Source organism: Oryctolagus cuniculus, chromosome X (genome assembly GCF_051225735.1).
Source record: "Oryctolagus cuniculus isolate XC-2025 breed Fujian yellow rabbit chromosome X, ASM5122573v1, whole genome shotgun sequence".
NCBI classification, from domain to species: Eukaryota; Metazoa; Chordata; class Mammalia; order Lagomorpha; family Leporidae; genus Oryctolagus; species Oryctolagus cuniculus.
The window spans coordinates 86,852,410-86,874,582 of NC_142888.1; the positions used below are offsets into that span (position 1 = coordinate 86,852,410).

The 22,173-nt window shown below is 41.6% G+C and overlaps 1 long non-coding RNA gene across 8 annotated transcripts in view; it reads right to left on the reverse strand.

Moving 5' to 3' along the window:
- LOC149119694 (uncharacterized) overlaps positions 1-3,294 on the reverse strand; it is a 91,694-nt gene extending 88,400 nt beyond the window's left edge. For 5 of the 8 annotated variants that reach the window (XR_016227934.1, XR_016227936.1, XR_016227937.1 and 2 more), the window contains exons 1-2: positions 3,053-3,294; positions 1,603-1,696 (exon numbers count right to left, since the gene is read on the reverse strand). This is a non-coding gene — a long non-coding RNA (uncharacterized LOC149119694). The remainder of the gene's footprint in view (positions 1-1,602; positions 1,697-3,052) is intronic. The other 3 variants (XR_016227933.1, XR_016227932.1, XR_016227931.1) reach the window with 2 other exon arrangements.
- Between the last annotated feature and the right edge of the window lie 18,879 nt (positions 3,295-22,173).

Below are 22,173 nucleotides of genomic sequence, written 5' to 3' on the forward strand. Positions count from 1 at the left end.
TGGGGAAAGGTCACCACAGACTTGTATATTGGGTGACACTGTCTGGGAAAGCAGTGTTCTGGTATAATCAATAGGATCTGAGGCCTAACAGAATTCTTAGACGTTAGTTTTCCATGTGAAAATATTTTGTTCTTTTGATAGTTAGGATTGGGATCTTCTGTGAGTGACTTAAAATTCACAGCTGAATTTGTTAAATAATTTAGAAATGCATTTGCCAATCACGTAAAAATCTGGGGCTTTGCAATTTCAGGATGAAATGGTATCTCTGTTCAATGAAATCTGGTCCTTCTCCACCATGCTAATTAAATATGACCCTCATCCTCAGATCTGAAGCATCAATTGCTCTCCCAGCAGCAGACCAGAGGAAAGAGTGAAGAAAAAAACTCAATGCTAACTCCAACATTTTTTAAGGACTGGTCCTAGAAAGTGTCATATGACCCTTTAGCTTTAAACTCATTGACCAGAACTTGATCATAGACCACAAATAGGGATATTCAAAAATCTATTACATATTCCAGACAGCAATGTTTCTAGCTAAACTACTGTTAGTTGGCTGATAGAGTCTAAGGGCACATGCTATGGCATGAATATCTGTGTCCCCTCCAAAAATTCATTTTGAAATGCACTCCCTAATGCAAAAGTGTTAAGAGGTGATGACTTAGGAGTTAATAAGGCCATAAGGGTTCTGCTCTAATGGCTCGGATTAGTATCTTGTAAAAGTGCTGGAGAGATGGGGCCAGCACCGTGGCTCACTTGGTTAATCCTCCGCCTGCGGCACCAGCATCCCATATGGGCACCAGGTTCTAGTCCCGATTGCTCCTCTTCCAGGCCAGCTCTCTGCTGTGTCCCGGGAGTGCAGTAGAGGATGGCCCAAGTGCTTGGGCCCTGCACCGACATGGAGACCAGGAGGAGGCACCTGACTCCTGGCTTCGCATCAGCGTAGCGCCAGTCATGGTGGCCATTTGGGGGGTGAACCAACGGAAGGAAGACCTTTCTCTCTGTCTCTCTCTCTCTCTCTGTCTATAACTCTGTCAAATAAAAAAAAAGTGCTAGAGAGAATTAGCCAGGCCCTTGTGTCCTTCCATCTCTTCTGCCATGGGAGGATACAGTGTTTGTCCCCTTTGCAGGACACAGCAACAAGGTGCCACCTTGGAAGCAGAGAGCAACACTCACCAGACAATGAATTACTGGTGCCTTGATTTTGGATGTTCCAGCCTCCAGAAGCATGAGAAATAAACTTGTACTATTTATTAATTATCCAGTCTGTATTATTTTGTTATAGCAGCCCAGATTAAGACAGCCATCATCAGACTTAAGAAGAATGGAGCAGTCTCTGTCACAACCCTTCTTATTCAAGCTACTTCCTAGGTTTACACACATGTGTGCATTATATAGCATCTGTTTCTCTCTGTCTCTTTCACACACACAAATACACACACACACACACACAGTGTGTGTGTTCGTAGCATGTATAAAAAAGACAATATAAAAAATTAGTGGTTAAAACAGACTATTCATCTCAATTTAGCTATGAACATAAAACCTTTCTGAAAAACAAGGTTGCCTTTAAAAATAGGAAAAATTGGATTTGAGTCAGCATACCTCAGATTTAAACTCGAAGTCTTCCTGTTACAGCTCTGAGACCTTGAGTAAGTTATCCTAAGTTATTTCATCACACCAAGTTTCAGTTTCCCATCTGTCAAGCAGAAACAGTAACACCAAATAGTTTGGTTACTGTAATTTTATTTTCAGTAACATGTGTAAACTGTTTAAGCACAATATTTGACATACAATAAGTTCAATAAATAGAATAATCTATTATTATTTTATTATTTCAATATATACATGATTATTGACATAAAAACTCACCGATATATCCATATATAAGATGCTTGAAGAGCAGATTCAAAATTCTCACAGCATTGTGTACGATTCTTCCAAGAATTTTTGTAAGGGCCCTAAAGTTTGGACAGCCTAGTTTTAACTCAAGTGGTCCTAAATAATTTATTCATTTTTTTTCTTTTTTCCTTTCTCTTTCTTTTTGTCTTTTCTTTTTCCTTTCTTCTCTCTCTCTCTCTCCCCCTCCCTTTCTCTCACCCCTTCCACTTTTTTATACTTCATCTCTTTATCTTGTGGTATCAAGATTCAAGTATTCCACTCCTAAACATTCCAGGACCCTACCAACTAGATGCCAGTTTTAGAACCACCATAAATCCAGTTGTGATAACAAAAATTGCTTCCAGACATTGCCAAATGAGCCTGGGATAGGGGGATGGGAGCAGAATTGACCACTATTACAATCACTACTATAGGCAATAAGATATTGAAAATTTAAATAGAATTGTCAATTATAAATGTGAACTATTTACCAAAAATGTATTAAGTATGATGTAAACTTCAGCCATTTTTCCTTTTCAGTCCCCCAGTATATAAAATTTTGTAAGTACACAAAATTTACAGAAGCATTAAGGAATAGGAAATGAAATGATGGAAGATGGAATTTTAAACAAAAACACAACATTCCACAGTACTGCAATTTTTGTAAAATTTGTAGTTCTGCAGCTGTTCAATGAAGTGGAATAATGAAACCGTATTTCACCCATATATCCCACTTCTAGATCTTCTAAATAATCGCACTCAGCCCATTGATATCTCAGACTCTGAGTACTCATTTGAATAGAGAATACAATGTTGGGAGTAAAACAAGCCTGCCTCATCGAACTTATTTTCATTAAATAACGGAACTTGTGCTACACATTTCTCATACCTGAACCTATAGCTCCACTTAGTGGCTAATATGGTTCATAGGAAAACCAAGTTTAAGAGCAGTTTTCAGGAATCTGATCAGTCCTAAGCCTGAGAGGAACAAACGTGCTATTTCTGTCTTCCGATTTGGGGACAACATTTACTTAAAATAACTGAATGTGGTAAAATCATAATCCAAACAGTTATGCTTTCATCAAAGCACAGGTGTATTAGTCAACTTTTCATTACTTCAACTAAAACACCTGGGAGCAGCTTCTTGCGAAGGAGAAGGTTTATTCTGACTTACGGTTTGGAGGTTTGCAGTTCAAAATGCGGCAGCTCCACGAATCCGACACTAAAAGGAGACTGGCAATGGCAGAGTGCAGCAGGGAGGGATGGTCACATGGTGAGCCAGGAAGCAGAGGGAGAAGCTAGGGTGAACTCTGCTTAAATAACCAGCCCTCTCATGAGAACTACCTTCCAAGAACAAGCCCCTAATAACCTAAAGACCTCCCACCAGCACCGCCTCCTAGCAGCGGTAATTAGATCAGATCTCCATCAACTGTTAGCACTAATCCGTTAACTGTTAACCTAAGACTTTGAGGTTTTAATGTCTGCATGAGGTTAAGGATCCAAGTCCTGTTCAATTCATAACAGAGAAAAATCATGTTCCCATGCATGGAAGGCCTACATAAGCTCAAATATCGAGGTTAAAGAACTCCTTTTCTCTTTCATCCTGCCCTATTCTACTGCAACAGCAGTAATTATACCAACGTGGAGGAGTCGAAGAAACAGCTGATAATAGGCTAATGAAGCCCGGCTAAGGAGGATGTTGATGACATCCAAACATGCCATGCAGAGTTCACAAAAAATTCTGTTTTAGAAAATACACGTTTATTGGTATTTTATTGTTAAAGTAATATGTGCACATTACAATAATTCAGAAAATTATAAAAAATATTTTCATTGTCCTACCTCTATGTAAATAATTGCTTTAAACATTCTGATATATTTCTTTTTCTATGCAAAAGCTCTATACAGTAAACCATTTTTCTCTCTGAGACCAATGAATAAAATTAGCTAGAAGATTAACGAATGGTATAAAAATCAAAGTACTGATTAACTCCAAGCAGGGGGAGATATTAACTGGGAAGAAGCAAAAGAGAAAATACCAGAAGCTTTGGAAATGTTATATATCTTTATTTTATTTGAAAATTTTTTTATTTTTAAAAATCATTAATATGATTATTATTAATATTATTGTTAATTTTTTTTAATTTTTTGACAGGCAGAGTGGACAGTGAGAGAGAGAGACAGAGAGAAAGGTCTTCCTTTGCCATTGGTTCACCCTCCAATGGCCGCCGCGGCCGGCGTGCTGCGGCCAGCGCACCGCCCTGATCCGATGGCAGGAGCCAGGAGCCAGGTGCTTTTCCTGGTCTCCCATGGGGTGCAGGGCCCAAGCACCTGGGCCATCCTCCACTGCACTCCCTGGCCACAGCAGAGAGCTGGCCTGTAAGAGGGGCAACCGGGACAGAATCCGGTGCCCCAACCGGGACTAGAACCCGGTGTGCAGGCGCCACTAGGCGGAGGATTAGCCTAGTGAGCCGCGGCGCCGGCCTAATATTATTGTTAATTATTAATATGAACTGTACCTATGTGTTTCACAGGTACCGTTCTAAGAAGATAACCATACGTCCTTCCTTCCCTGTCTCCCTTCTTCAACCCTCATCCTTCCTTCCTTTCTTTTTAAAAAATTTTTGCAAAGCCATAATTTTAATCCACTCTACAATCACAGGCTTAATTCACCACTAACCATAATTTTCAACAAGTAAAAAGTAGAAAGACCACAGTTCAATAAGAGTATAAACAAGGGCGAAAAACAGCAATCATATCACAAGATGTCTGTTTCATTCCTATACATTCTTCTGTAGTCTATATTAACTGCCATACATCAGAGAAAACATATGACATTTGTCTTTTGGGGACTGGTTTATTTCAATGAGCATAACAGTTTCCAGTTAATGATTGCAGATATAGATGTATGTGTGTATATATGTATATAACTGATTTTTACACTTTATACTGACAATTTGTGTGTTACATCTCAATAAAAATAAATCTCTGGCCTCAGAATCAGCCCTTAAGGCATGCGGATCCGGCTGAAAAGCCCATGAGACTATTTCAGGCATGGAAAGCCAAGACACTCTGGGGTGGGGGGAAACTAAATGAAAGATCTCCGCGAGTGACATCCCAGTGGAAAGAACGGGTCATCAAAGAAGGAGGTACCTTTCTCTGAAGGGAGGAGAGAACTTCCACTTTGACCATGGCCTTGTCTAAATATGATCAGAGTCGGTGAACTCAAGGGGCTTCCATAGCCTTGGCAGCTCATGACAAGAGCCTAGGGTGATTACTGATGCCATAAACAAGAGTGTCAATTTGTTAAGTCAACAACAGGAGTCACTGTGCACTTAGTCCTCATGTAGGATCTTTGTCCTTAGTGTGCTGTACATTGAGATTTAATGCTATAACTAGTACTCAGACAGTATTTTTCACTTTATGTTTCTGTGTGGGAGCAAACTGTTGAAATCTTTACTTAATGTATGCTAAACTGATCTTCTGTATATAAAGAGAATTGAAAATGAATCTTGATGTGAATGGAAGGGGAGAGGGAGTGGGGAAGGGGAGGGTTGCGGTTGGGAGGGACGTTATGGGGGGGAAGCCATTGTAATCCATAAGCTGTACTTTGGAAATTTATATTCATTAAATAAAAGTTAAAAAATGCAAAAAAAAATAAACCTCAAAAAAATTAAAGATAAATTTCAGTTCCAGATGAGAAACACAGCATCCGTTATTTGTTGGACTTTTTTAATTGAAAAATAATATATGTACATTACCATTCTAAGAGCATGAAGGGATAGAAAATGAAAAATAGACGTTTTACATATTTAGACACCATTTTTCTCTCCTCAGAGGCAATATCCGTTAATGTAAACTTATTATATAATACAGTAGATTATATCATTATAGATACTATAAGTAATATGTAATTTTTGTACCTTGAATTACTCTTTTAATGTATCAGAAGAATTTTTCCATATCAAAACCTATAGATGTGGCCTAATTTGGTTAATGGTATTATATTTTCTATATGAATTTATCATATTTTAAGCCAATTATCTACTACCCAGTTTCACGTTTTTTTTTATAATAAATATCCTTGTGCATATCCTTATCCACATGGACAAGTGTACCAATAGCATACATTTCTTGCAATAAAATTGTTGGATCAAAAAGAGTGTGTGTGCTAGAAGCTGTTATCAAAATACCTTCCAATAAAATTACAATCGCACCTGCCAGTGCATTACAAGTGTTATAGCAAGCTCTTCAACCTTTGCCAATCTGATGTATTTTGATTTGATTTGATATAGTTTGCCAAGAATTATATCATTTTTCTTATTGCTATTTCTTTCATTATGAGAGGACTGAAGATATTTTCTCTCTCTCTAAAAAAAAAAAAAGATTTATTTATTTGAAAGGCAGAGTTACAGAGAGGCAGAGAGAGAGAGAGAGAGAGGTTTTCCATTCACTGGTTCACTCCCCAGATGACTGTAATAGCTGGAGCTGTGCTGATCTGAAGCCAGGAGACAAGAGCTTCTTTGGGGTCTCCCACGTGGATGCAGGGGCCCAAGGACTTGAACCACCTTCTACTGCTTTCCCAGGATATAGCAGAGAGCCAGATTGGAAGTGGAACAGTGGGGACTTGAACCAGTGATAATATGGGATGCCGGTACTGCAGGCAGCGGCTTTACCCCCTATGGCACAGCACCAGCCCTAAGATATTTTCATACATTTGTAAGTTATTTGTTTTTTTTAAAGAGTTTTATTTATTTATTTGACAGGTAGAGTTACAGACAGTGAGAGAGAGAGAGAGAGAGAGAGAGACAGAGAGAAAGGTCTTCCCTTCATTGGTTCACTCCCCAAATGGCCACAATGGCCGGAGCTACGCTGATCCTAAGCCAGGAGCCAGGTGCTTCCTCTTGGTCTCCCATGCGGATGTAGGGGCCCAAGCACTTGGGCCATCCTGCACTGCCATCCCGGGCCACAGCAGAGAGCTGGACTGGAAAAGGAGCAACCAGAACTAGAACCCGGTGCCCATATGGGATGCCGGCGCCGCAGGCAGAGGATTAACCTAGTGAGCCACGATGCCCGCCCCCTGTAGGTTATTTGTATTTATTTTGATGATCAGCTTGTTCAAGTCCTTAGCTCATTTGTTATTTGGTTTGTCTTAGATTGGGTTCTATTGGTTGCAAAGCCAGATACAAGGAAATGGATTCAGATAGTTTATTTGGGAGACAATCTGAGAAAACAAGAGTTGGTGGAGTGAGAGAGAGAGGAAGACAGTGCAATAAAATGATACTTTATATAGGTTACTGCTCCAGGCAATGGGGACTGAATTCTACCAGGACTTTCCAAGAAATGTACATAATGCCTCCAAGCAGTGTGCACTGGAAGTATCCAAGGGTAAAGGCATTTCATTATTAGTTTCTGTTCCCCACTGGTTGAGCATTACAGGGAGTGTTAAGTCCTCCATAAATTCAGGCTGTGCACATACCCTGTGGTTTGGGAAGAGGCCTTGGGGCAGAGGCAGAATGATAAGTGAGTCTGCACTTGTGCTGTCAAATGTGTCTTCCCTGCCAGGTCAGAAACTTCAATCCTGCGTCGGAAGATATCAGGGCAGCCTAGGGAAACCAGCCCGAGGGCCCTACCATCATCATTATCTCAGCCTGGGAAGCCTCCGTCTCCACAGGTCACAGGCACCACACTCTCCTTGCTTTTCCAGACATATGGGGGTGTCTAGGCGGTAGCAGGAAGAAGGGCTCGACCATAACAACCATTCAGCCTGAAAATCTCTGTGCCCCTGTGGTCCTGGGACTCCTCTTCCCCATGCAGAGACACTAGGAGAGGAGGACGCACAACAGGTACCCAGTCTAAGAAGTTGTCTCCATTTTCCACAGTCAGGGAAGAGAATATTGCAACAATCTTCGCACCAGGGAAGCCCCTTATCCTCAAGGCCTAAGCCTGCCCTCCCTCACCCGGAGACACCAGGCCTGCAAATCGTTTTCTGCTCTACCAGCAGGTACAAGTAGGGGCTGCAGCAGATAAATGAAATAGGCCAAAATAGCACCGCAAAGCCTCTGGAAATTAAACTGTCACTGTAATCACAGGACTTGGGTGCTAACCCTAGACGGAGTGACTGCCTGTTCCGACAAACTGTGCAGAAGAGTAGTCTCCTAGCACATACAACAGAATCTCTAGGAAACAACACAAAGTGTGCAGTATGAAAAGCGGCCTAGAATCCCGGCAGCAACACTGAAGAGGGTCGATTCTCAAGGGCTGGGTCCAACATGGCTGGATAGAGAAGCCCTACTCTCGTCTCTGCCACAAAGAAGAACCACACCGACTGGGAGGACTGCATTTCCTAAAGACCGACCGAGGGAACACTCAGTCGTTGTAAGGGAACTCTAAACAGCACAGGGACTCAGAAGGCCATCGAAGGGCGAAGGGTGAGGAATAAACTGCAGCACAGCTCCACAGCTCCTACCCCGGCTCCCCAGCCTGGGGGCACTCTGTCTTACCCAGGAAAGCTGAGCAGAAAGCTCCACGACCTCCACTGTCCCCACAGACCAGCAGCCCTGACACTAAGAGAATTCTACCATCCTCACTGGTTTTAAATCCACACCAGAGAATATGTGCCAAGAATCAGAAATAACAATTAGGATTTCTTTAACTAAATTTTCAGAGACTAGGCTCACAACAAAAAGATTTAGGATGAACTTCTTACTGAAATGTGAGTTGTACTTTCCGGTAAATAGTTCATTAGAGAATAGAAGTGGTAGGCGTAGGTAGGAGATGCATTAAGTGAAGGGGTGTCGGGGCTGGTGAATGGGCTCACTTGGTTAATCCTCCGCCTGCGGTGCTGGCATCCCATATGGGCGCCGGTTCTAGTCCCGGTTGGGGTGCCGGTTCTAGTCCTGGTTGCTCCTCTTCCAGTCCAGCTCTCTGCTGTAGCCCGGGAGGGCAGCAGAGGATGGCCCAAGTGCTTGGGCTCCTGCACCCCATGGGAGACCGGGAGGAAGCACCTGGCTCCTGGCTTTGGATAGGCGTAGTGCAGGCCGAAGCAGCCATTTGGGGAGTGAACCAACGGAAGGAAGACCTTTCTCTCTGTCTCTCTCTCTCACTGTCTAACTCTGTCTGTAAAAAAAAATCCACACTAGAAAGTTGACAAGGGTCCAAGCAGCTGCTTTGCTTCAAAAAATGAACTCCGGTTGCCTCCTACCCAAAGTCCCAGATCCTAGCTGTTGCGGTACAGCCACTGATTAGCATCATTATTTGTCAAAGGGCAACGGGCAGCCCCTTTGCCACTGGAAGCCTGCAGAGCCAGAGCCAGGGAGCTTCACAGGGCAGAGAAAAGCGTGCTCTGCATCCTGCAGCTGTGGAATAGCAGGACACAGCCCTTGGCGCCATTCTTGCCCACTCTGAGCAATCTAGTTCCTGTCTGCTTCTTGGGGGTCAATGCCAGCAGCAGCCAACGCACAGTCCAGAAGAACAGCCTTGAGGAAATCCCCATCTGCATCTCTTAGCAAAGAGTGCTAGGTGACTAGGACACAAACCCTAGGGACACTCTTGCATTCCTGTGGGAACTGGGGCATTACCTTCTGCATCCTACAGCTCTGGGAGTGTGGCTGCTGGTGCTATGATTCCTGGAGTAACCCGCACTCGCCGGTGGGTCCTGGAGGACCCTAGCTGTATTCCTGTGCTTCAGGCTGGTGGCTGCTAGTGCAGAATCCCCAGCATAAGCAGCACTCGGCTTGTGAGACCAAGGTTAGAAGTCCACGGGATCCTGCAGCTTTGGGACTGGGACTGTTAGAAAGAGCTATATTCCAGTCACCTGAGTTCACACCAGGGGGCCTGGGTAAGGACCCCACTGCATTCTGTATCTCTCTATTTTACAAGACCCAGGGACACTTGTGCTCACCCATGAGGCATAAGAAAGTCCTATTTACAACCCACTGATCAAGGTCACACCAGCTAGTATACAGTCCCAAGTATCTCCTGATGTATGAATAGATAGCTATATATGAATAAAGAGCTATTTTTAAAAAAAAAATGGGGTGAACTTGAAAACATAAGTAGAAGTTACACTTCTGAACAATAGTAATAAAATAGATGAGAAAAACAATGAACCAAATCTAATTACCTATGGAAAAGCAACAAAGAGATAACATTTGTGTGATTTCTAGAAAAAGGAGGGGGAGAGGGAGGGGAATTAAAGATGGAATTTAGAGCTAAAAGGAAAATAGAACCTAAAGATTTGGAAATTTCTCAGCCTGGCCATGTAATAAAAAACACGTTTAGGAGAAAAAAACCAAGGGTGTTGATAAGGAGATTGATATGGGTAGAAAGAAACCAACTGCTACTCATCAGTACAGTGGGAGAATGACTACAAAGACATTTCAGAGATGTTAAGCACTGCCATGATCATCAGAGGCCCAGAGCGGCAGGGCTTTGAGAGCCAAACCGTTTCAAGGGAGGAGACTGTAGGACCTCAGAGGTTGCTGCCCAGGGCTGTCTGGAGTCTTCACTCCTCACGTTAGGACACAGCAGAAATCCTGGAAAATTCACAAATATGTGGAAATTAAACAGCATGTGTCTCAACAATCAATGGGCCAAAGAAGAAAACTATAAGGAAATCAAAACCTTAAGTCAAATGAAAATGGAAGCAAAACATACTAAAATATATAGGATTCAGCTAAGGCAGTTCAAAGAAGGAAGTTTATACCAATAAAATCATATATGAAAAAAAGCCTAGCTGCCTGTAGTGCCGGCATCCCATATGGGCACTGATTCGAGTCCTGGCTGTTCCACTTCTGATCCAGTTCTCTGCTATGGCCTGGAAAAGCAGTGGAAGATAGCCCAAGTCCTTGGGCCCCTGCCCTGGCATGGGAGACCTGGAAGAAGCTCCTGGCTTCGGATCAGCACATCTCTGGCCTTGCAGCCATTTGGGGAGTGAACCAGCGGATGGAAGGCCTCTCTCTCTCTGCCTCTCTGTAACTCTGCCTTTCAAATAAATAAATAAATCTTTTTTAAAAAAAAGAAAAAAATTAAAATAAACAACCCGTTGCTTCTCAAGGAAATAGGAAAAGAAGAACAAGCTAATCACAAAGTCGGTAGGTGGTAGGAAATAATAAGTGTAATAGAAAAAAATGAAAAAGAGACTAGAAAAACAGTAAAAAATATAAATGAAACTAATGTTTTTTATGAAAATATTTGACAAATCCTTAGCTAGACTAAGATAAAAAAGAGAGAAAAATTAAATAAATTCAATCAGAAATGAAAGAGACATGATAAATGAGACTAAGAAATACAAAAGATCACAAGAGACTACTAGGAACAATTATATGACAACAAGTTGGATAATCAAGAAAAAAAATGGATAAATTTATTTACGCATACAACCTATCAATCATGAAATAAAAATCTGAACTGTCAAATAATGAGTACAAATAATGATAAAAATTCTCAATAGATTAGATATAGAAAGGATGTACATACTTCTGGGTATGTATACAAGTGTTTTAAAATTAGTATGTCAAGGAGATATTTGCACTCTTATCTTCATTGCAGGATCATTGACAATGCCTAAGTTATGGAATCAACCTAACTGTCCACCAGTGGTTAAAGAAAATGTGTGTGTGTGTGTGTGTGTGTTATAGAATCCTCTTCGACTTTTAAAGAAAAGAAAATTGTCGCTGGTAACAACATGATTCAATCCGGAAGTCATCATGGTAAGTGAAATAAGCCAGAAATGGAAGCATAGAGCAAGAATTCACTTGTATTTAGAATGTAAAACAATTGAATACATAAAGCAGAAAGTACAATGGTAGTCATCAGAGGCTGAGGGGTGGGAGGAAAGAAGAGATGTTGGTCAAAGGTTCAAAGTAGCAGTTAAGCAGGAGGAATACCACTTTGGAGACCTATTGTACAGTTTGATGGTTCTAATTAATGATAATATATTATGTATTTTAAAGTTGCTAAGAATCTAAATTTATAATGTTCTCACAACAAAAAATAATAGATATTTGAAGTGACTGATATGCTTATTTATTCAAGTTAACAATTCTGCCTTGTATATATAAAATATACTTCATAAACATATATAATTATAATATGCCAATTTACAATACAGTGCAAAAACTTAAAGAAAAAGACTTAATGAATATTTACAACACAGTATGATAAACCAAGAGATAAACCAAGAGACCAATGGCATGGAATTGAGAGTACAGAAAAAAATCCATACATTTATGGTGAATTTCTTTTCAACATGGGTAAAAAGAAAATTTGAGGAAACAGAAAAAAAGAATTTTCAATAAATGTTTCTGGTACAATTTGATATCCATGTTGGAAAAAAATGAAATTTCAGTATTATACCATACACAAAAATTAAAATGGATTAAAGACTGGGACCAGTGCTGTGACGCAGCAGGTTAACCCCCTGACCTGAAGCGCTGGCATCCCATTTGGGTGCCGGTTTGAGACCTAGCTGCTCCGCTTCCTATCCAGCTCTCTGCTATGGCCTGGGAAAGCAGTAGAGGATGGCCCAAGTGCTTGGGCCCCTGCACCCACGTGGGAGACCAAGAAAAAGCTCCTGGTTCCCGGCTTCAGATCGGCTGCAGCTCCAGCTTTTTTGGCCAATCAGGGAGTGAACCATCGGATGGAGGCCCTCTCTCTCTCTCTCTGCCTCTCCTCTCTCTGTGTAACTCTCACTTTCAAATAAATAAATAAATCTTTAAAAAAAAATAAGATGGATCAAATACCTAGATATAGAGATAAAACAATAAAATCCTTAGAAAAACATAAGATAAAGTTTTATGACACTGGATTTGGCATTGATTTTTTGGATATGCCAGCAAAAGCACAGCAATTAAAGACAAAATAAAATAGATAATTGGATTTTATCAAAATTAAAACTTTTGTGGTACAAAGAATACTATTAATAAAATGAAAAAATGGCAGAAGATATTTGCAAATCACATAGCTGTTACATGGCTTGGGTTCAAAATATATATAAAGACCGGTTACAACTTTATCCACAAGAAATAATAAATAATCCATTTTAAAATGGCAAAGGTTATGAATTTATATGTCCCCCACAAAAAATATATCTATATATGAGATCGTATCTTATATATATAAGCACACACAACTAATCATTAATCATTATGAAAATACAAATCAAAAGTACAATGAGATATCCACTAGGAAGACATAATGAAAATGGACAATAACAAGAATTTTCTACAATGTGGAGAAATTGAAACTCATACATTATTTGTGGGAATGTCAAACGTTGCAATTGCTTTGGAAAACAATTTGGTAAATGCTAAAATGTTCAGCACATAGTTATAATGCCAGCAATTACATTTCTAGATATATACCCTAAAGCAATTAAAATATATATGAGGGTACCTTAAATAGTTCTTGGGAAAACAAAACTAAAAGATAAGTTAATTTTGGTGCAAACTAACAAAAAAATCCATGCCATGTATAATTTTTTTCATAATTTGTATTTTCCATAGTCTTAAAGACTCCTGTATATATGGATTCCAAATTTTTATTGCATTAATGTAAACTCATCTTTTACTCAATTTCCCAAGAGCTTTTAAAGTGCCCATATATACATACAAAGATCTGTATACAGATGTACATAACAGTACTATTCATAATAGCCAAAAGTAGAAGCCACCCAAATGTTCATTTGTTGTATAAATAGACAAAATGTGAGTCTGGCGTTGTAGTGCAGTGGGTAAAGCAAGCACCTGAAATGCATGGGTGACAGTTCGAGTCCTGGCTCCTCCACTTCTGATGCAGCTCCCTGCTAATGTGCCTGGAAAAGCAGTGGAAGATGGCCTGAATCCTCGGGGCCCCACCACACACATGGGAGACATGAATGAAGCTACTGGATCCTGGCTTTGGCCTGGCTCAGCTCCAGCCATTGCAACCATTTGGGGAGTGAACCTGAAGATGGAAGATTCTCTCTCTCTCTCTCTCTCTCTCTCTCTCTCTCTCTCAACGCTGAATTTAAAATGTGATCCATGCACACCATAGAATGTTAATCAGCAATAAAAAAGAAATGGAATACTAATACACAGTACAACATGGATAAACTTCAAAAAAGTAATTAACTAAGTGAAAACAGCCAATAACGAAAGATTATACATTGTGTAACTCCACTTAAATGCACTGTCTAGAATAAGCAAATTTATAGTAACAGATAGCGTAATAGTAGCCTAAGATTCTAGATGGGTGGGAAGATGATGCTGAGTGACCACTAATGAGTACAAGGTTTCTTTGTGGGTGATAAAAAAAAAAGTTTTAAAATTTGTTTATGGTGGGCTGGCACTGTGGTGCAGCGGGTTAAAGCTCTGGCTTGCAGCGGTTTGAGTTGCTGCTGCTCCACTTTTGATCCAGCTCTCTGCTATGGCCTGGGAAAGCAGTAGAAGATGGATCAAGTCCTTGGGCCCCTGCACCCACGTGGGAGACCCAGAAGAGGCCCTTGGCTCCTAGCTTCGGATCAGCTCAGCTCTGGCTGTTGCAGTCATTTGGGGAGTGAACCAGCGGATGGAAGACCTCTCTCTCTCTGACTCTACCTCTCTCTGTAACTCTGTCTTTCCAAGAAATAAAATAAATCTTTAAAAAAATTGTTTATTATGATGATTGCATAATTTGAAGTAGAATAAAAGGCATCAAATTATATATCTTAAAAGGTATGAACTTTATGATATGCACATTATACATTAATAAAACTATTTAAAATATTCTAATATATCTTATGAGCTATAGGCTATATATGCTCAGAAGAGTGGTACAAGCAAGAGACAATTATTTGATTGCTATCCGCATATAAATGGCATTAAAATACATGAAAATAGATGTTATCACCTAAAGGAGAAATTGTAAGTGGAAAAGGGATAAATGATAGTAGAACTGATCCCTGAGGCACACAAAAATTTAGATACCAGAGAGATGAAGGGGAACCAAGAGAGGAGACAGAAAGGAATGAGACTGGCTAGCAGAGCTCTGTATTTTTTCTATAGACACAATCAACTGCAATAGTGGTGCAAGATATAAATCAGGGGAAGCTGGTGCTCCAGGGGCCAAGAGAAGGAATTATTTCACGGTTGGAGCAATCGTTTTTGCCACACTTTGCTGATAAATAAAAGCAGAGTAGGAAGCCGTGGCCTTGTGTTTAACAACATGGAGGTCGCTGATGAAGTTGACAAGAGCTCTTTAGCTTTTTCCATGCAATGGTGCGGATGATAATTTGATTCGAATTAGGAAGTTATTAGGTGAGAAGGAGTATGGGGGGAAGATTCTGGAAGATTAAGGACAGAGGGAACGCTTGGGGACAGTGAGTGAACTAGGGAAATGCTCTGTAAGTTCATGGATGGGCACTGACAGTCCATTTATGGCCGTCAGTCATGAATTTAAAATGAGATCAATTAGCACCACTGTGCTAATTGATATTCTGTATATTCTGTATATTCTGTGTATATTCTGTAACTACACTGGCTGTGTTGGTGTGGGTGTGGAAGAGATGAAGAGTGTGACACAAGGAGATTTGTGGTTTGCCAGGTTAAAGAGAGGCAAGAGAGTGAAGGCCATATGCAAGGAGTTCAATGTGTTGACAGGTGATGTAATCTTACCTGAGTAGGTTGGAGAGAGAAGACTTCTGTAGGCGAAGGGGACGCACAGGGGAAAAGTGTTAGGGCAATACATGATGGATGCATTTGGGGTCAGAATGTTTATTTGTTTTTATTGTTAATTTTTAAAAAAGATGTATTTATCTGAAAGTCAGAGTTACACAGAGAGAGAAGGAGAGGCAGAGAGAGAGAGAGAGAGTGAGCGAGCGAGCTAGCGAGCTGGTTCATTCCCCAATGGGGCGCAACAGCCAGAGCTTTGCCGATCCGAAGCCAGGAGCCAGGAGCTTCTTCTGGGTCTTCCACGGGTGCAGGGGCCCAAGGACTTGGACCATCTTCTACTGCTTTCCCAGGCCACAGCAGAGGGCTGGATCAGAAGTGGAGCAGCCAGGACTCGAACTGGTGCCCATATGGTATGCCAGCACTGCAGGCATCGGCTTTTACCCACTATGCCACAGCGCCAGCCCCAATCTGAGTAGATATTAACATTATTAACAATTATATCAGGAATACTGTTGGAGGGAATGGCAGATAGCCAGTGCCAAAATTAAGGAATGCAAAGTTCTGTGTCCCCTCCAAAATCCATGTTGAATATTAATCCTCAATGCAACAATATTAAGAGGTGAGGCCCTTACAAGTTGACTAGGACATGAGGCCTCCACCCTTATGGATGGAATTAGTGCTTAATAAAAGGGCTTGAGGGAGAGAATTCACCACCTCTATCCTTTCTGCCATGTGAGGACACAGCGTTTGTCCCTTCTGGATGACACAGCAACTGGGTGCCATCTTAGAAGCAGAGAGTAGGGGGAGACATGGTACAGCAGGTCAAGCTGCTGCCTGTGACACTGGCATCCCATATCAGAGTGCCAGTTTGAGTCCTGGCTGCCCCGCTTCCAATCCAGCTCCCTGCTAATGTACCTGGGAAAGCCACGTGGGAGACACATATGGGATTCTTGATTCCCAGCTTTGGCCTGGCCTAACACTGGTTGTTGCCGCCACTTGGGGCATGAACCAGTGAATGGAAATCCATCTCTCTCTGTCTCTCCCTCCCTCTCTCTCTAACTCTGCCTTTCAAACAAATAAAAAGAAATCTTAAAAGAAACAGAAGAAGAGAATAGCCCTCATAAGACAATGAATCTGCTGGCACCTGGATTTTGCACTTTCCAGCCTCTAGAAGTGTGAGAAATAAATTTCTGTTTCTTACAAATTATCCAGTCTCGGGTATTTTGTTGTACTAGCACAAGTGGACTAAGACAAGGCAGAATGGTACAGGGATCTATACAGGAATACAACAAGGGGGGGGTAGATAAATAGTCAGATAGCAATAGATTCAAAGATGGGGGCTATTGGGGAGAAAGGGTGGACAATGATCTAGAAGAAACAGTTGTTTAGAAACTGCAATAGGATGCAGAGGAAGGGATAGGAGTACAAGAGAAGAGATTGTAGGGCGGGTGATGAGATGCAATTAGGAGTTTCTGGCCTTGGTTTATAGCAATACTACTTTCCCACGTAAAAGAATTAACTTCTTTCCTTACATGCAGTTGTAATTTTTTTTTCAGACGTAGGTGGTAGGATACTTTTGATCTTAATTTGTTCCCACTGAATTTTTCCTCTCCCAGTTCATGATAGGTTCTCTCTCTCTCTCTCTCTCTCTCTCTCTCTCTTTTTCTAATGTGAGTCGAGAGGATATACTCATGCAGTCGGACTTAAAGGAAGAATCTCTGAAAACCTTCCTGGGTTTTTTTTCAAAGCCTAAGCTCTTTGTGGCCAGCATTGTGGCACAGCGGGTTTAGCTGCCACCTGCAATGCCAGCATCCCATATGGGCACAGATTCAAGTCCCAGTTGCTCCACTTCCAATTCTGCTCCCTGCTAATGTGCCTAGGAAAGCAGCAGAAGATGGTCCAAGTGTTTGGGCCCCTGCCCCTGCCACTCAAATGGGAGACCCAGGGAGAGACAGATGGATAGAAAGACAGCCCCAGCCACTTCTCAGTTCAATCCTCAGTTGCCTACAGTATTTGAAGCCAGGCTGAGGTCAGAGCCAGGACCTGAGAACTAAATTCTGATCTCCTAGGGGGGTGGCAGGAACCCAACTATTGAATCATCATCACGGTCTTCTACAGTCAACTCCAGGTGGAGTTCCAGGCTCCAAGCTTTGGCACAGTGGAACCTTGGCTGCTGCAGACACTTAGAAAGGCAACCAGCAGATGGAAGATCTATCTGTCTCTGTCTCTCGGTGTCTCTCTCTGTAACTATGATTTTCAAGTAAATAAAGATTGAATCCTTTTTTTTTGACAGGCAGAGTTAGACAGTGAGAGAGAGAGAGACAGAGAGAAAGGTCTTTTCTTCCATTGTTTCACCCCCCAAATGGCTGCTACTGTGCTGATCTGAAGCCAGGAGCCAGGTGCTTCTCCTGGTCTCCCATGAGGGTGCAGGGCCCAAGCACTTGGGCCATCCTCCATTGCCTTCCCGGGCCACAGCAGAGAGCTGGACTGGAAGAGGAGCAACCGGGACAGAATCCAGCAACCCAACCGGGACTAGAACCTGGGGTGCTGGCACAGCAGACGGAGGATTAGCCTATTGAGCCGCGGCGCCTGTCAAAATTGAATCCTTTGACATAATCATATCAGGACACCTCCACAATGGAAGAGGAAACGCCCTTTAATATTGGGTGGGGTGGAGACGGAAGTTCAAAATCTTGGAGTAGAGAGGGAGACCCACCAGGACTGGAAAACTACAGAAGGAAGTATGGTTTATTTTCCTTTTCTTTGTAAAGATTTATTTATTTCAAAAGCAGAGTTACAGAGAGAGAGAGGGCAAGACAGAGATCTTGCATCTGGTTCACTCCCCAAATGGCTGCAACAGCCATGTTGTGCTGATCCGAAGCCAGGAGCCAGGAGCTTCTTCTGGAGCTCTCAAGTGGGTGCAGGGGCCCAAACACTTGGGGCATCTTCCACTGCTTTCCCAGGCCATAGCAGAGAGCTGGATCTGAAGTGTTGCAGCCGGGACATAAGCCTGTACCCCATGAGATGCCAGCACAACAGGCAGTGGCTTAACCCTCCAAGCCACTGTGGTGCTGGCCTGGAATTATGGCTTTTTTTAAAGATTTATTTATTTGAAAGTCAGGATTACACAGAGAGAGGAGAGGTAGAGAGAGAGGTCGGTCTTCCATCTGATGGTTCACTCCCAATTGGCCGAAATGGCCAGAGCTGTGCCGATCCGAAGCCAGGAGCCAGGAGCTTCTTCCAGGTCTCCCATGTGGGTGCAGGGGCCCAAGGACTGGGCCATCCTCTACTGCTTTCCCTGGCCATAGCAGAGAGCTGGGTGGGAAGTGGAGCAGCCAGGTCTTGAACCGGCGCCCATATGGGATGCTGGCGCTTCAGGCCAGGGCATTAACCCGCTGCACCACAGCACTGGCCCCAATGGAATTATGGTTTCCAAAGCAGCAGGAAACCATGCCCACCTGGTGCTAACAAAGGAAATGAGAACCTGGTGAATATGACATTAGCTCACTGGGCTCCCTGACTTGACAAAGAGTGCCATGGCCACACATGCCCTAGAAGATTTGGAGCCACTACAAGACCTAAGTGAGCAATGTGGATAAGTGAGTAATCTAGACCACTGGGGCATCCCTGAATTTTCTGAGCTGAAAGAGATGCCTGGGATATTCGTAAAACCTTAATGGATGACTGTAGAAAACCCAAGTGATGATTACTATTAAATTTCCCCCTTGGACTGGGGAGATGGGAATTGGAGTCCAAATAGCCATTTCTATTTGCATGCACAATCAAGTTTGTAGAGAAAACTCTTAAATACATTTTGAAATGTCAAATGAAGCCTGTATTTTTCCAGCTTATGATATCATTTTTAATATTACTTGTGGAGAGAAGCTTTTCATTTGTGAGTGGTTCATTTTGCTATGAATTTCATTATATTAATTTCTGATTGTCTCAACTTGTAAGACTCAACCTTGGGGTCTTGCATGCATGGTTTTTAGACTTTTGGATAGATGGTCCCATTGACATACAGGTCAGTGGCTACTCCCCTATCTGAAGTCAGAGGGACTGACTCTTTCATATGCTAAAAAATTTCCTTTAGGGAGTGCTGGGGATCAGTTTATAGGAACATAGTTAAAATTTTTGAGGGAAAATTATATTGACAAGCTGAAATCCCTAAACATGCCTCAGGATGCTACAATACAAGGAGTTAGTCTTGTGAAAAAGGATCACATTCAAATCCAATGTTTGTAAAAAGTAATGAGCTGAATGGCTTATTTTTGTGCTGTTTTCATTTTACTAAACACTATTACTATTCACAATCTTTTTCTAATTACTAAATGCTCATAGTGGCTCCTTATGTGTTGATTTTAAAGGTAAATAAAAATTTTAAAGATGTGAGTTTTATATTGATCTATCCTTTGCTTCATTTAAGGTTTGTGAGATAAAACCTTTTGAAATTACACAAAATACATCACTACTCTTTTGTCACCAGAACACAGATGATTTCATGAAACAACAAATGGACTGGTGAATTTTAAGTGGTTAAAAATAAAATAGCAATAAGGGAAATGCAGACCAAAAAATATAGGCCCACTTCTCCCCTTCAGTTTGTTTTTATTGAAGATTTTCCGTATGTTAGGCACAAAATGAGGCACTCTGACATACAGGATGGTGTAAATACAAAAAAGAGACCATCTCAAATCTGATTTTGTATTCATTCACAAAATATTTTGTGGATTAACTTCTGAAAATATAGAATACATTTTACTTCCTCTGGAACTACTAATTTTCAATCAGTTGATATGATTATGAGCATAAAACATGATATGTGGGGCTGTACATTTGGCCTAGTAGTTAGGACACCTGAATCACACATCAGAGAGACTGAATCTGAATCTGCTCAGGCTTGATTTGTTTTCCTCTAGTGTCAGCTGTAGAAGACAGTGGTGATGACTCAATTGTTGGGTTCCTGCCACCCACCTAGGGGACCAGAATTTAGTTCTCAGGTCCTGGCTCTGACCTCAGCCTGGCTCCAAATACTGTAGGCAACTGAGAAGTGAACTGAGAAATGGCTGGGGCTTTATTTTTCTCCATCTCTCTCTCTTTCAAAGAATAAGACACACACACACACACACACACATTTTAGAACACCCATGACATGTGATAATGTTTTTGGAAGGATGACTGTAACTCATTAGCTGCCTCCATTCAATGTCTGAAATTAGAGTTCCCACACTCAATGGTTTTATTATCCTTAGGAACCTGATTATCCTTAAATGAGCAGTGGCACTACACATTTTTTAAAATTTATTTGACAGGTAGAGTTTACAGACAGTGAAAGAGAGAGAGAAAGACAGAGAGAAAGGTCTTCCTTCCGTTGGTTTACTCTCCAAATGGCCGCAATGGCCGGAGCTATGCTGATCTAAAGCCAGGAGCGAGGAGTTTCTTCCTGGTCTCCCACATGGGTTCAGGGGCCCAAGGACTTGGGCCAACCTCCACTGCTATCCCAGGTCACAGCAGAGAGCTGGACTGGAAGAGGAGCAACTAGGATTAGAACCTGGTGCTCATATGGGATGCCAGCGCTGCAGGTGAAGGATTAACCTAGTGTGCCACGGCGCTGGCCCTGGCACTACACATTTTTAAAAGGGAGCTACCAGATTAGAAATAAGCATTGGGAAAAATGTTATCAATACATTTGCAGCATTGTAATCTGTAAACGACCTTCTCCCTTTGTCTGTGATAAAGTCAGCAGTAGCTAATGACTAATGACTTTGTGACCTACCCTGTCCCCACATTTTGGTAAAGGGTCCCTTCTTTCTCAGACTTGGGACCTCACCCTGTCCACACTAATTCTGATTTGTGAGCTTCTTTTATTCCTTTGCTCATAATATTATCCTTTAAAGTGATTACATTCAGTGGGCCCTCTAATACAAAGATGAACAAATCAATTTAATTGTAATGAGGTATTTTTAATTGAGCCTCTAAAAGTCTGGCCAAGTTTAATATGTACAGGTAGCTCAGCTCCCAAATGCCTGGTTATGTCTGACAAATTGAAACCACGATCAGCAGGACTTAATGGGAAAGCCTAGTGAATACGGCTCTGGAATGTAGCTAGATGACAAGGGTGTGCATGGGATCGCGATTCTAATGCTTAACTGCCAACATCTGCTGAGGGAAGTGCTGCTCTCCTGATCCAAGAGGACTTAGTTTCCTCAACAGGCGATCACGATTACCCCATCTTCTGTTTAATACCATTACCCTACACCAAATCCTTTCTTGAAGGTTAAGAAGTGTAAGTATTTACTCCTCTCAGCAGATAGCATTCCTCCTCTTTCCTTTTCACTAGGCTTGAAGATACATGGGTGGGATAGAAGGAAAGGCATCATCAAAACGTGTTTGGTTTTACATGTATCAAGTGAGTCTGTACCTTGGTGTAAACTCTCATACATGTAGAGGAAATTTAATCAGTTTCCAATTTCACCATTACCCAGAAAGATCTTTATCAGATGAATATATCCCGCCTTGGCTGGAATTCCTAATTTAACAACAGCAGGAAGAAGTTCTAGCATTTTCTATTCAGTGCATTACTATATAATTTAAAGAAATGAGTACTTGAATGAGTCCTAATTCTAAGACATTAGACAAGTATATTTCAATAATGACATCAACA